Consider the following 11,282-nt stretch of genomic DNA (forward strand, 5'->3'; position numbering starts at 1 on the left):
CCATTAAACAGAAAAGAAAATTGAGCCCTTCATAAAGAATATTCACGAGAGCTTTGCATCATGCGGTTATCCGTGTTATTGTCGGGGGTACTCTTGGACGGCTCATGCAAACATACCATGTCGGCAGCAAGGTCAAGAACTACGCCCGTACCTCCCACTTTGGGCATGACCGTGGAAATCGGGATTGCATGAGCTCCTGATTTTTCTAAAATAGATTAATCTCCTCCAGCCCCTCCGCGCACCTCAAATCCTCCCATGAATAGATAATCACATGTCAAAAAAAATTATTACCCAGACATTGTGAAACTTATGTTCAGATTTTAGATGCTGATTTGTTGTTCTCCAACAGAATTAAAGATTCCTATCATATCCTTTCAAAAAGGCTGATTGGGAAATAACATTAAGTGAAAGGTGCGTCATATGCTAGTATTAGTGAACACCACATACACAGCCGCTCGACTTCACATATCAGCAGGGAAACAAGGGAGGTGTGGACACAGTGCTATGAGCCTATGACTGTGTCCATCTATGCACAATGAAGTATATATTTGTATTGGCGAACATACAGACCAATGTAAACACAGAGGAAAATTGATCAGGCAGAATCTACTGTTTACCAAATACTGACAAATCATAGGTCGTTAGGTTCTCTCTTAAAAATGGTTGGATATATTGTACACCAATAATGGACACCATGGCGCTTTTTGTATTCGGTTGCCTGAATTTTATCTTCAAAGCATGTGTTGTATCTATTTTTTACAAACAATACAATGGAGAAGGATTTGCAAGTTGCCGAGGATAATCTGTGTAGTTATATGATATCCAAAATAGCACTTCATGGTTTGGAAATGTGTCTCTTTCAAAGACTGATGGGCCTGGTCATATTTGAAGAAGACAAAGACAAATAAAATCTTGGTCTTGTTCCTATATATAATTTGTCTTCAAGGCATATTTTTTTTTAAAGGAGGATTACTCCGGCCTCGACATCAAGTGATGCACACAGGCATCTATCTTGCATTATTCAATAAAGCCTTACAAAATAAATACATAAAGTAACCCAAAGCCACCTTCCTGGCTAAAACTACCGGCCTACCAAGGTTGATGATGTGACCTGAGCTGGTGTCACGCACAATAAGATATCATGTGGCCTCACCAAGCCGCCTGCCGGCTAGCCGGGACCATCAACCGGTCTAGCAGCTCCTCAGCGTGCACCGCATGCGCATGTTGTAGAATCTGAATCTGTCATCTTTTGCAGTCCCATCATCACGAGTAATCAATGCACTGATCTTGCAAGACGCTTTCTCCATTGACGCCACCACTACGTCGGACACTGTCAGCCAACTGTGCAAGCCCATTAAACGGTATCCAGCGCTGAGACCCCGCTTCACCTTGCCGCCAAGATTCATCATCGTTGATACTGTAGTCTGTAGATGCCACGCCGCTCCACCTTGGTCACCGCACGAGAAGCATGCGGAGAACTGTGCCTAACCACTGAAGCCAATCACTTGTCCCTTCGGACGATGTAGTACCCCAAAGATGTTGCCCCCATGGGGGGGGGGGGGTGTTACGACGCAGGAATCTCGCCATCACCTGATCCAAAAAGCCTGAATCTAGGATTTCCCCTGGGGCACGCAACAAAGGCACATCGCCCCACGAAGCCTCCAACAAGGTAACGACGCCCGCGGGCGCCGTTGTTGATGGTCCAGGCTGAGGCCGAACCAAGCTTTCGCTAGCAAAATCATGTCCATACCCACCTGGACCGCCAGATCCACCTCCACCGTCATCCAGCATGCGGAGACCTGTGCCTAACCACTGAAGCCAATCACTTGTCCCTTCGGACGATGTAGTACCCCAAAGGTGTTGCCCCCATGGGGGGGGGGGGTGTCACCGTCGCCTGGAACCGCCACCCTGCATGGGTGGACCACCAACGCCGGAGGAGCCCTCACTGCTGCGCTGTCGACGTCAGACAACCCACACGCCCAGGACACCCGCGCGGATCTCTGCCGCATGCATCCCGAAGCAATGGTGGAGGATGGCCCTGCCACCATATCTGTACAAAAGGAACTCACGACAAGGACCACCCCGCCGCCCCCGTCATTGGCAGTCGCGCGACAGCCTCGGGAGGTGATGAGAGGATGGAGAGGAGATCGCCGGCGGCAAATGAGATTTTGGTGGCGGCGGCGGCGCTAGGTTCGCGACGGGAGCGTGCTGGACCAGCAAATAAAATCTTTGTATTATTCCCCTATATAGTTTGTCTCCAAGGCATGGTGTATTTAATTTTCATACCAATAAAAGTGAAAACTTGATAGCATATTTCATCAAAACACATGTCCTCATTTCAATCTAATTTCTTTCTACCCAACTCCCACAAACAAGAGAAAAATACAAGTGCTTGTCCTTAAATGTAACTTTATTGGCTAGATGTATTGTGGCATACCAAAGAGATATGAACAGTCCAGCAAAGCTAGATCCTGTGAGTCCTCTAGTGACTCTATTTTTCATGTAACCTCTCTTGATTATACTTGACCAATAAAGCGTGATATTCCTCAAAAAAAAGATACGAACAGTCCGTCAATTATTATCGTTGCAAACATCAGAAGAAATCTCCCAGCTGGAGTTAGGGAGAACTTCAGGCGTCATGGGAAGGTTTCGTCTGTTTTTTTCTGTGTTTCCTGATTTTCCTTTTCTTCTTTTATTCCACTTTACATTCATTTTCTTTACTTTTCTTATTTGTGAACTTTTTAAAAAAAATTGAACCTTGAATATTTTTATGATTCACCTATAGCTATGAATTTGTGAATATTTTCAAAAAATCACAATAATTTTATTTTCTAGTCAACATTTTATGTATTAATACAAAAAAATGAAAAACTTACAAAGTCAATTTTATTGAAAAATATTCGTGAATATTTTTTATACCATGTACATATTCTTTTATATTCATGAATATTGTCTACTAAAATATAAATGACATAAATAAAAACAAAGTGAAAATATCAAAAAGTAAAAAAGTTGAATCCACTCGCTTGCAAGAGAATTTTATTTAGAAGAACTCGCCCATAGGAAATAACGGCTGCTTTTCGCTATGTGGGCAGGCCCACGGAGGGGGGAGCACGTGAGCAACATGGGTGTAGCGGAGACCTCCTATTTTTCGCATTCTGCGACAAAATGCCGGCAATTGCCACAGGGACGATCTAGTGGGCCCGCCCATTAGCAGCGCCCGTTCTCTAACATGCTCGACAAAAACGTGAGTTCTATAGCAACGCTAAAAATAGTGTGTTCTGCTGGAGAATCAAACAAGGGACCTCTCGCGTAGGCTACTCCAGGCTAGCCATTGCACCACGAAAGCTTCTCCAGTAAAATGACGGAGTTCTCAAGATAAGTACTGTAAGCCACGACAGGTCTATAATTTTGAATTTTTTTTACAATGCGAACATTTCTTAAATTTGTGAACAATTTTTGAAAAGCAATAATTTTTTTATAAAATTCTCAACCAAAATAGAAAATGTGAATTTTTTTGAAAAATGGAAATAATTTTTGAAACTAGGAAGAAAATTTGGAAAAGCGAACATTTTTTTTGGATTTGTGAACAAATTTTGAGAAAGAGAAAAAGTTAAGATTTTTTTTGGATAGGTCAACAATTTGCGAGAATGGGAACAAATATTTTAAATTCGAAATTTTTTTATTTAAAGAACAGGACCATTTTTAAAATTTATGAACAAATTTTTAAAATGGAAACATTTTTAAAAATTTGTGAACAAATATACAAAATGGGAAATTTTTTCAAAATTTTCAACATTTTTTGTGAATCCAACAAAATCTTCAGAAACCGCAATTTATTTAGAAATTATAAGCATTTTATTTCAAATTAGCATACATTTTTTAAAATTTTGAACATAATTTGAAAATAGGAAGAAAATTTTGATTTTCGAACAATATTTGAAATTTCCGAACAATTTTTGAAAAAAATAAAATAAACCTGAAAACAAGAAAAAAAACAAAAAGCTAACAGAAGAATACGGAAATAGTAAAAAAGAGACACTAAAATCAGGAGAAAAAAAGGTTCCAAACCGGAACGAACGAACTGGACGAATGGGCCGGCCAGTCGCTTCGCTGGTGCGCCTCCCTCTGTGCGATGCGGCAACAATTTGCCGCAACGCGCGGCAAATAGGGATTTGTACTGTAGCCCTCTCATTCCCTATGTACCTTGTAGGGTGCTCCTAGTTGGCGCTCTAGGCGCCAGCTAAAGAGAGCTGGCGCTCACAGCCGCCAAATCGTAGTCCGGCCCATGTAACTTGCCCCGCCGCCTGGTCCCTCGATCGCTCGAGCGTGTTGCGTTCTGTTTCGAGCAGATCGAAGAGGGTCAGGTTCAGTCGGTACCTCCCGAGGACTAGTTGATTTCTCTTGCAATCAAAGAGTAGGATACGTACCTATGTATGTACGGTTAGAGTCCATCATCTGCAATCACTCATGCAAGTTACCGTCACATGCACAACAACACAACGAATCAAGATAATACAAGAACACCTGGTGATCATGCCTAAATAGAAAAAAAAGACATAGCAATGTAGAAGAATTGGAAAAACTGTTCGTGTATTCAGAAAAGTTCGCAAGTGCAAAAAAAAAGTTCCCAAAATTCGAAAATAAATCACCGACTTTAAAAAATGTTCATCGAATTTGAAAAATTGATCGGTTTTGAAAATAAATTTCGAAAAAGTTCCCAAATTTTTGAAAAAGTTCATAGATTTTAAAATAAATCACCGAGTTTAAAAAAGTTCCCAAAATTTGAAAATAAATCACCGAGTTTAAAAAAGATCATCGAATTTGAAAAAGATCATACATTTTAAAAAAAGTTCAACAAAAATCAATGATTTCGAGAAAAAGTTCATCAATTTTGCAAAAAAAATCATAGATTTAAAAAAACATAAAATTTGAAACGAAAATTAACAACTTTGAGAAAAAGTTCATCGAATTTGAAAAAAGTTCATCGAATATGAATTAGGTTCATCAAATTTGAAAAAATAATAATTGAAATTCAGAAAATAGTTCAGCAACTTTTACAACAAAGTTCATCAATCCCGCATAAAAAATTTCATCAAACCAAGAAGAAGAAGAAAGAAAATGGTAAAAAGAAAGGGACAACTAAAAGTAACAAAAGAATAGAAAGATGAGCAATATCAGATGAAGTTGTGTGGCACGTTGGTTAGCGCACTGGGCCTCAAAACAGGAAATCGCTGGTTCGACTCACACCACACGGACTTCTTTTTGTGCTCTTGGAATAGAAGGAAAAAATCCACAGATTAAAACACATATATGGGCCAGCCCAGTTAACGCGGCTGCAGGCGCCCGTCAGGAAAATTGCCCTTAACCCGTGCTTGCATTGCTGAATAGGGTTTGCCGCCTACCTTGTAGGTCAATTGATATCGACCATACGCACACTAGGTAATGCAATAACGATATTGGGTTCGCCCACTTATAGAACCAAACCTTCCCACACCAGTTTTTTTGTTTTTCTTCACTTTTTTGTTTTTTTTCCTTTTCCTTTTATTTTTTATTTTTGATAACCTTTCTTTTTTCTTTCTTATTTATTATTTATTTTTGTTTTATTTATCCTTTTATCTTTCTTGTTCTTTTTCATTTTGCAAACATTCTTTTGAACTATGAATCATTTTCGAAACCAAGATTTTTATTTGAAATCGCGAACACTGTTTTACAAATCGCGCGGCATATTTTAAAATCATGAATATATTTTTTACAAATCCACGAACAATTTTTGAAATTGGTGAAATTCTTTAACATTTCGTCAAAACACAGTAACATTTCTTGAATTTACAAGTGTTTGTAATATTTTGAACATTTTATCAATTCTCACACATTTTTTTATAAATGATGAGCAACTTTCAAAATTGAGAAGATTTTTTTGAACTAACAAACAATTATTGCATTCATTTCCAAATTCATGAAGTTTTCTAAATTCAATTTTTTGTTTGAAATCCAGGACAATTTTTAATGAAGAAAAATAATAAAAAAACAAAAGAAAAATAACCGTGGCGCTCGTCCCGGTCATGGGCAGGCCGAAAAAGTATGCGCTAGGAGCCTGGGGGTTTCCTACCATGTTGTAGCGGTGCTCAAAATGAGGGACACAAAAGCAGCGAGAGTCCCTATATGATTCCCGGGAGCTCCTATACAGCGCGTGACGCTGGCGAAGAAGCCAACGCACACACGCTACCCTCCCGCACGCCCTATTGAGCCGGCCCATACGCGGTGCTGGAAGCCGACCTTGATTGTATTTCTTTTTTTTTTGCCTTCTGTTTTTTTCTGTTTCAGCATTTTCTTCTTTAAATGTTTGTTGTCATTTCATAAAAAATCCAAATATATCAGTGAATTTTGAAAATTTGTTAGAGAAATCACAAAATGCTTCTTGGAATAAAACACGTTGACGATTTTGACAAAATGTTCACTTATTCTAAAAAAATGTTCAGAAATTCGAAAACCATTCATGAATTTTTGGAAAATTTATGTTCTAAATTATAAAAAAGTTCATCGATTCAAAAATATTCATGATAATCCAAAAATGATAATGCATTTCAAAAACAATTCCTCAAAATAAAATAAAATGTTGGTGAATTTCGAATTTTTTTACGAATTTACAAAAAATGTCCGCTGATTCAGAAAATATTGATGAGCTTAAAAACTGTTAACGAATTTCAAAAAATTGTTCATAAATTTATGAAACAGTTTATGAATTCATAAAATGTTCACAAATTTAAACAATATTCATGAAAATTGGTAGAATGTTCATGATTTTTAAAAAAAGTTTAGAAACCAGAAAATTGTTAGCACAAAATGAAAAGGCAAAAGTATAATTAGAGAAATAGAAAGAAAAAAGAAAAAGGGAATGAAGAAGGAAACATAAAAGAGAAAAAAGAACATAAATAAAAAATAAGGAAAAAGAAAAAGAAAGAAAAAACCGAAAGGAGAACGAAAAGTTGGTTTAGGGTAGGTTCACCTTCCCAACACTGGTGGAGATAAAACACAATAGCCGGGCCAAACACTCGATCTGGCGCCGCAGGGGTACGCGCGAGGTTGCTCATGTGCAACCAATTTTTGAAAAGAGTATAATTTTTTGTTATAAAACACTAAACAAATTTCAAATACACAATAAACATTTTGCAGTATACGTTGAAGAACTTGTTAATATAAGAGGTTTAGTGGTCACCTAATATGCATGACCTAGAACAACCTTAGTGTGCAAGCACACCACCTTCAGCTCCTCATTTGCACAGTTAGGACCCATTTGGACCACATAATTTCACAATATGTTTTCTGCATTTCACAAGAAACCATCGATTTTGTACATAAAGAATTACACTGTTTCATTGCCATTACTATACAACATTAATCAGATCAAAATCGGAATACCTACCAGGCTCCCACACTACAAGAAATATGTCAACTAGTGACCTTCTGTCAGTGACCCTGAAAGAATTGGTCATAGATCTATGACCATTTGAGACCAATTGGTCAAAAGCTGTTCGGGGGGCTCCAAACCCTAAACCATTGCGACCATTTTGGTCAGAAAGGTCGTAATTTCCTTACACAAAATGGTCACAAAGCAAACAGGGCTGGTCCGCTGCCTTATTTCTAGTTGTTAACGACCAATATAGATGGTCATAGCCTTGTAGATTGTGGTGGGTTGTGATGACTAGGCGCCATCTCATCAGTTTTGCCTATGTGTCATGTCCATGTGGCAGTTTTTGCCCTAGGTTGTGAAGCAACCAATATTTTTGTTATTCCAAAAATTCCCAAATAATTCTCATAAATTGTTTGGATAATATCTTCATCAAATATGTCAAAACCCTTCCTTGCCTAGTTGAAAAATAACTCAACAATATTTATTTTCCTATTCTGTTCAGAGCAGCAGTTTGTGAAGGAAGTACCACTTTGACATGTCCAAATAGTATCCATTTTCTATAGTGCTTTCCTATGCCCAAATAACCATCCTCCACCAAATGCCAGCTCAATCCATTCATTATTTTGAGCCGAGCTTCAACATTTGTAGTTATGTCCAGTGTGGTAGTTTGCAAAGCAAGTACCACCTAGGCTTCTCCTTTTGAGCTGAAAATTTGTGAAGACAGTCTTCTTAGTAACTGATCATCCTCAGCCAAAACTCACGCCCATTATCCATGTACATTTCCCGTACCGCTAATCAAACACTTGGCTGCTAATTCATGTTTGAGCATCGATCGGTCTCCTCGTGAGAATGTTATGTTGTAAATTTCTTCCTAGCACCTACCTGGGGAGTGCCCAACCCACTAGACATGCCTAGGCTGCCCAGAACACATGGCAACGCCACGGTCACGCGGTGACCACGCGGCGGGCATGCGAGTTTACGCGCTCTAGAGTTGGGGGCCTCGGCCACCGTCCAAACCTCAACGTATCGCCACCAAACCATGTATTTATAATTAAATAGGTACTTATATAACTATAAATGATTTTTGGAAAAAATAAATAGTAAACTATGAGGCAGATGCAGTTCAAATTTGACCCGCTTCCAACTGAATCGGCGGGAATTTGTCTTTTTCACCAGAGGTGGATCAAAACTTTTGACACCCAACCATTTGGTCAATTGTGAATTAAATTTGTCCTAGTATTTTAGAAAAATGATTTGGTCCAATTTTGCAACAATTATTTGGGAGGTCCTTCACAAAAAAACCTCCTTTTGGGCACTCGAAAAATGGAAAATGGTTCTTTCGTCCAAAGAAAAAGAAAACTTCCTTAGGCAACATTGTTTGCCATTCCAATATGCACCCTTGTGCACAATATGAGATCATTTGAACAAACTATGCCATGAATGTGGCCATCAGATTGATCATTTTACTTGAAAGCCATTGATCTCCACACGTGATAGCTCGTTTCTGAGAACACTTTTTTAAAATAATTGCCATATTATAAGTTTATTATTTTTCCTGGGAACTTGGCCACATATAATGACACAATGCGAAGGTTTCTCAATTTTTTGATTTTTTTGAATTTTTTATGCCCGTTTCAAAATGCGGTCAAAACGGCGGGAATGACCGTTCCTAGCTAGTGGTTGAATCTTGGAATTTTTTTGGTGTTTCTCTGATTAAATAGATACTTATGTACCTATAAATGATTTTTGGAAAAAATAAAGAGCAAACTACGAGGCAGCTACAGTTCAAATTTGACCCGCTTCCAATTGAATCGGCGGGAATTTGTCTTTTTCACCAGAGGTGGATCAAAACTTTTTACACCCAACCATTTAGTCAATTGTGCATTAAATATGGCCTAGTATTTTAGAAAATTGATTTGGTCCAATTTTGCAACAATTATTTGGGAGGTCCTTCACGAAAAAACCTCCTTTTGGGCACTCAAAAAATAGAAAATGGTTCTTTCGTCCAAAGAAAAAGAAAACTTCCTTAGGCAACATTGTTTTCCATTTCAATATGCACCCTTGTGCACAATATGAGATCATTTGAACAAACTATGTCATGAATATGGCCATAAGATTGATCATTTGGCTTGAAAGCCATTGATCTCCACACGTGATAGCTCGTTTCTGAGAACACTTTTTTAAAATAATTTCCGTATTACAAGTTTATTATTTTTCCTGGAAACTTGGTCATATATAATGACACAATGCGAAGGTTTTCCAATTTTTTGTTTTTTTTGAATTTTTTATGCCCGTTTCAAAATGCGGTCAAAACGGCGGGCTTGACCATTCCTAGCTAGTGGTTGAATCTTGGAAAACTTTTGATGTTTCTATGATTAAATAGATACTTATGTACCTATAAATTATTTTTGAAAAAAATAAAGAGCAAACTACGAGGCATCTACAGTTCAAATTTGACCCGCTTCCAACTGAATCGGCGGGAATTTGTCTTTTTCACCAGAGGTGGATCAAAACTTTTTACACCAAACTATTTAATCAATTGTGCATTTAATATGGCCTAGTATTTTATAAAATTGATTTGGTCTAATTTTGCAATAATTATTTGGTAGGTTCTTCACAAAAAAACCTCATTTGGTGCACTCGAAAAATGGAAAATGTTTCTTTTGTGCAATGAAAGTGAAAACTCCCCAAAGCAACATTGTTTGGAATTCCAATATGCACCCTTATGCACAATATGAGATCATTTGAACAAACTATGCCATGAATGTGGCCATAAGATTGATCATTTGGCTTGAAAGCCATGAATCTTCATGCATGATAGCGCATTTCCGAAAACACTTTTTTAAAATAATTTCCATATTATAAGTTTATTATTTTTCCTGAAAACTTGGTCATATATAATGACATAATGCGAAGGTTTTCCAATTTTTTTAAATTTTTTTGAATTTTTTATGCCCGTTTCAAAATGCGGTCAAAACGGCGGGCTTGACCGTTCCTAGCTAGTGGTTGAATCTTGGAAAAGTTTTGATGTTTCTATGATTAAATAGATACTTATGTATCTATAAATGAATTCTAGAAAAAATAAAGAGCAAACTACGAGGCAGCTACAGTTCAAATTTGACCCGCTTCCAGCTGAATCGGCGGGAATTTGTCTTTTTCACGAGAGGTGGATCAAAACTTTTTACACCCAGCAATTTGGTCAATTGTGCATTAAATATGGCCTAGTATTTCAGAAAATTGATTTGGTCCAATTTTGCAACAAATATATGGTAGGTCCTTCACAAAAATCCTCATTTTGGGCACTCAAAAAATGGAAATTGTTTTTTCACGAGAGGTGGATCATAAGCTTTTGATATGCAACTATTTGATCAATTTTATATAAAATGTGGTCTACTATTTTAGAAAAAAATGGAGTGGTGCTATTTTGGAACAAACATTTGGTAGGTTCTTCACAAAAAAAATCATTTATGCACTCGGAAAATAGAAAAAGATTTTTTTGTGCAATAAAAATTAAAGCTCTATTTGGCAACATTGTGAAAAATCATTTATGCACTCGGAAAAAATCAGAGATTTGAGTCCAATTTTTTACGATTCAAAAGCGAGACAACCAGCCAATGAGACGCGAGGAACCACCTTCACGCGGATCATCAAATTGGACGCAATATGAGCCGTCTATCATGCACCATCCAACGGTGGAGCCTCTCCCGAGTAACAAAAACCCTAACCCACCCACCCACCCACCCTCCTCGATCCCCGCCGCCGCAACCCACCCACCCACCCACTCCTGACCCACCCTCTCGGCCTCTCCCCCTCCCTTCGATCCCCTAGATCCGATCGAGGCATGCCCCGCCTCCACCCCCACCCACCC

This window comes from Triticum dicoccoides, chromosome 1B, assembly GCF_002162155.2.
Source record: "Triticum dicoccoides isolate Atlit2015 ecotype Zavitan chromosome 1B, WEW_v2.0, whole genome shotgun sequence".
NCBI classification, from domain to species: domain Eukaryota; kingdom Viridiplantae; phylum Streptophyta; class Magnoliopsida; order Poales; family Poaceae; genus Triticum; species Triticum dicoccoides.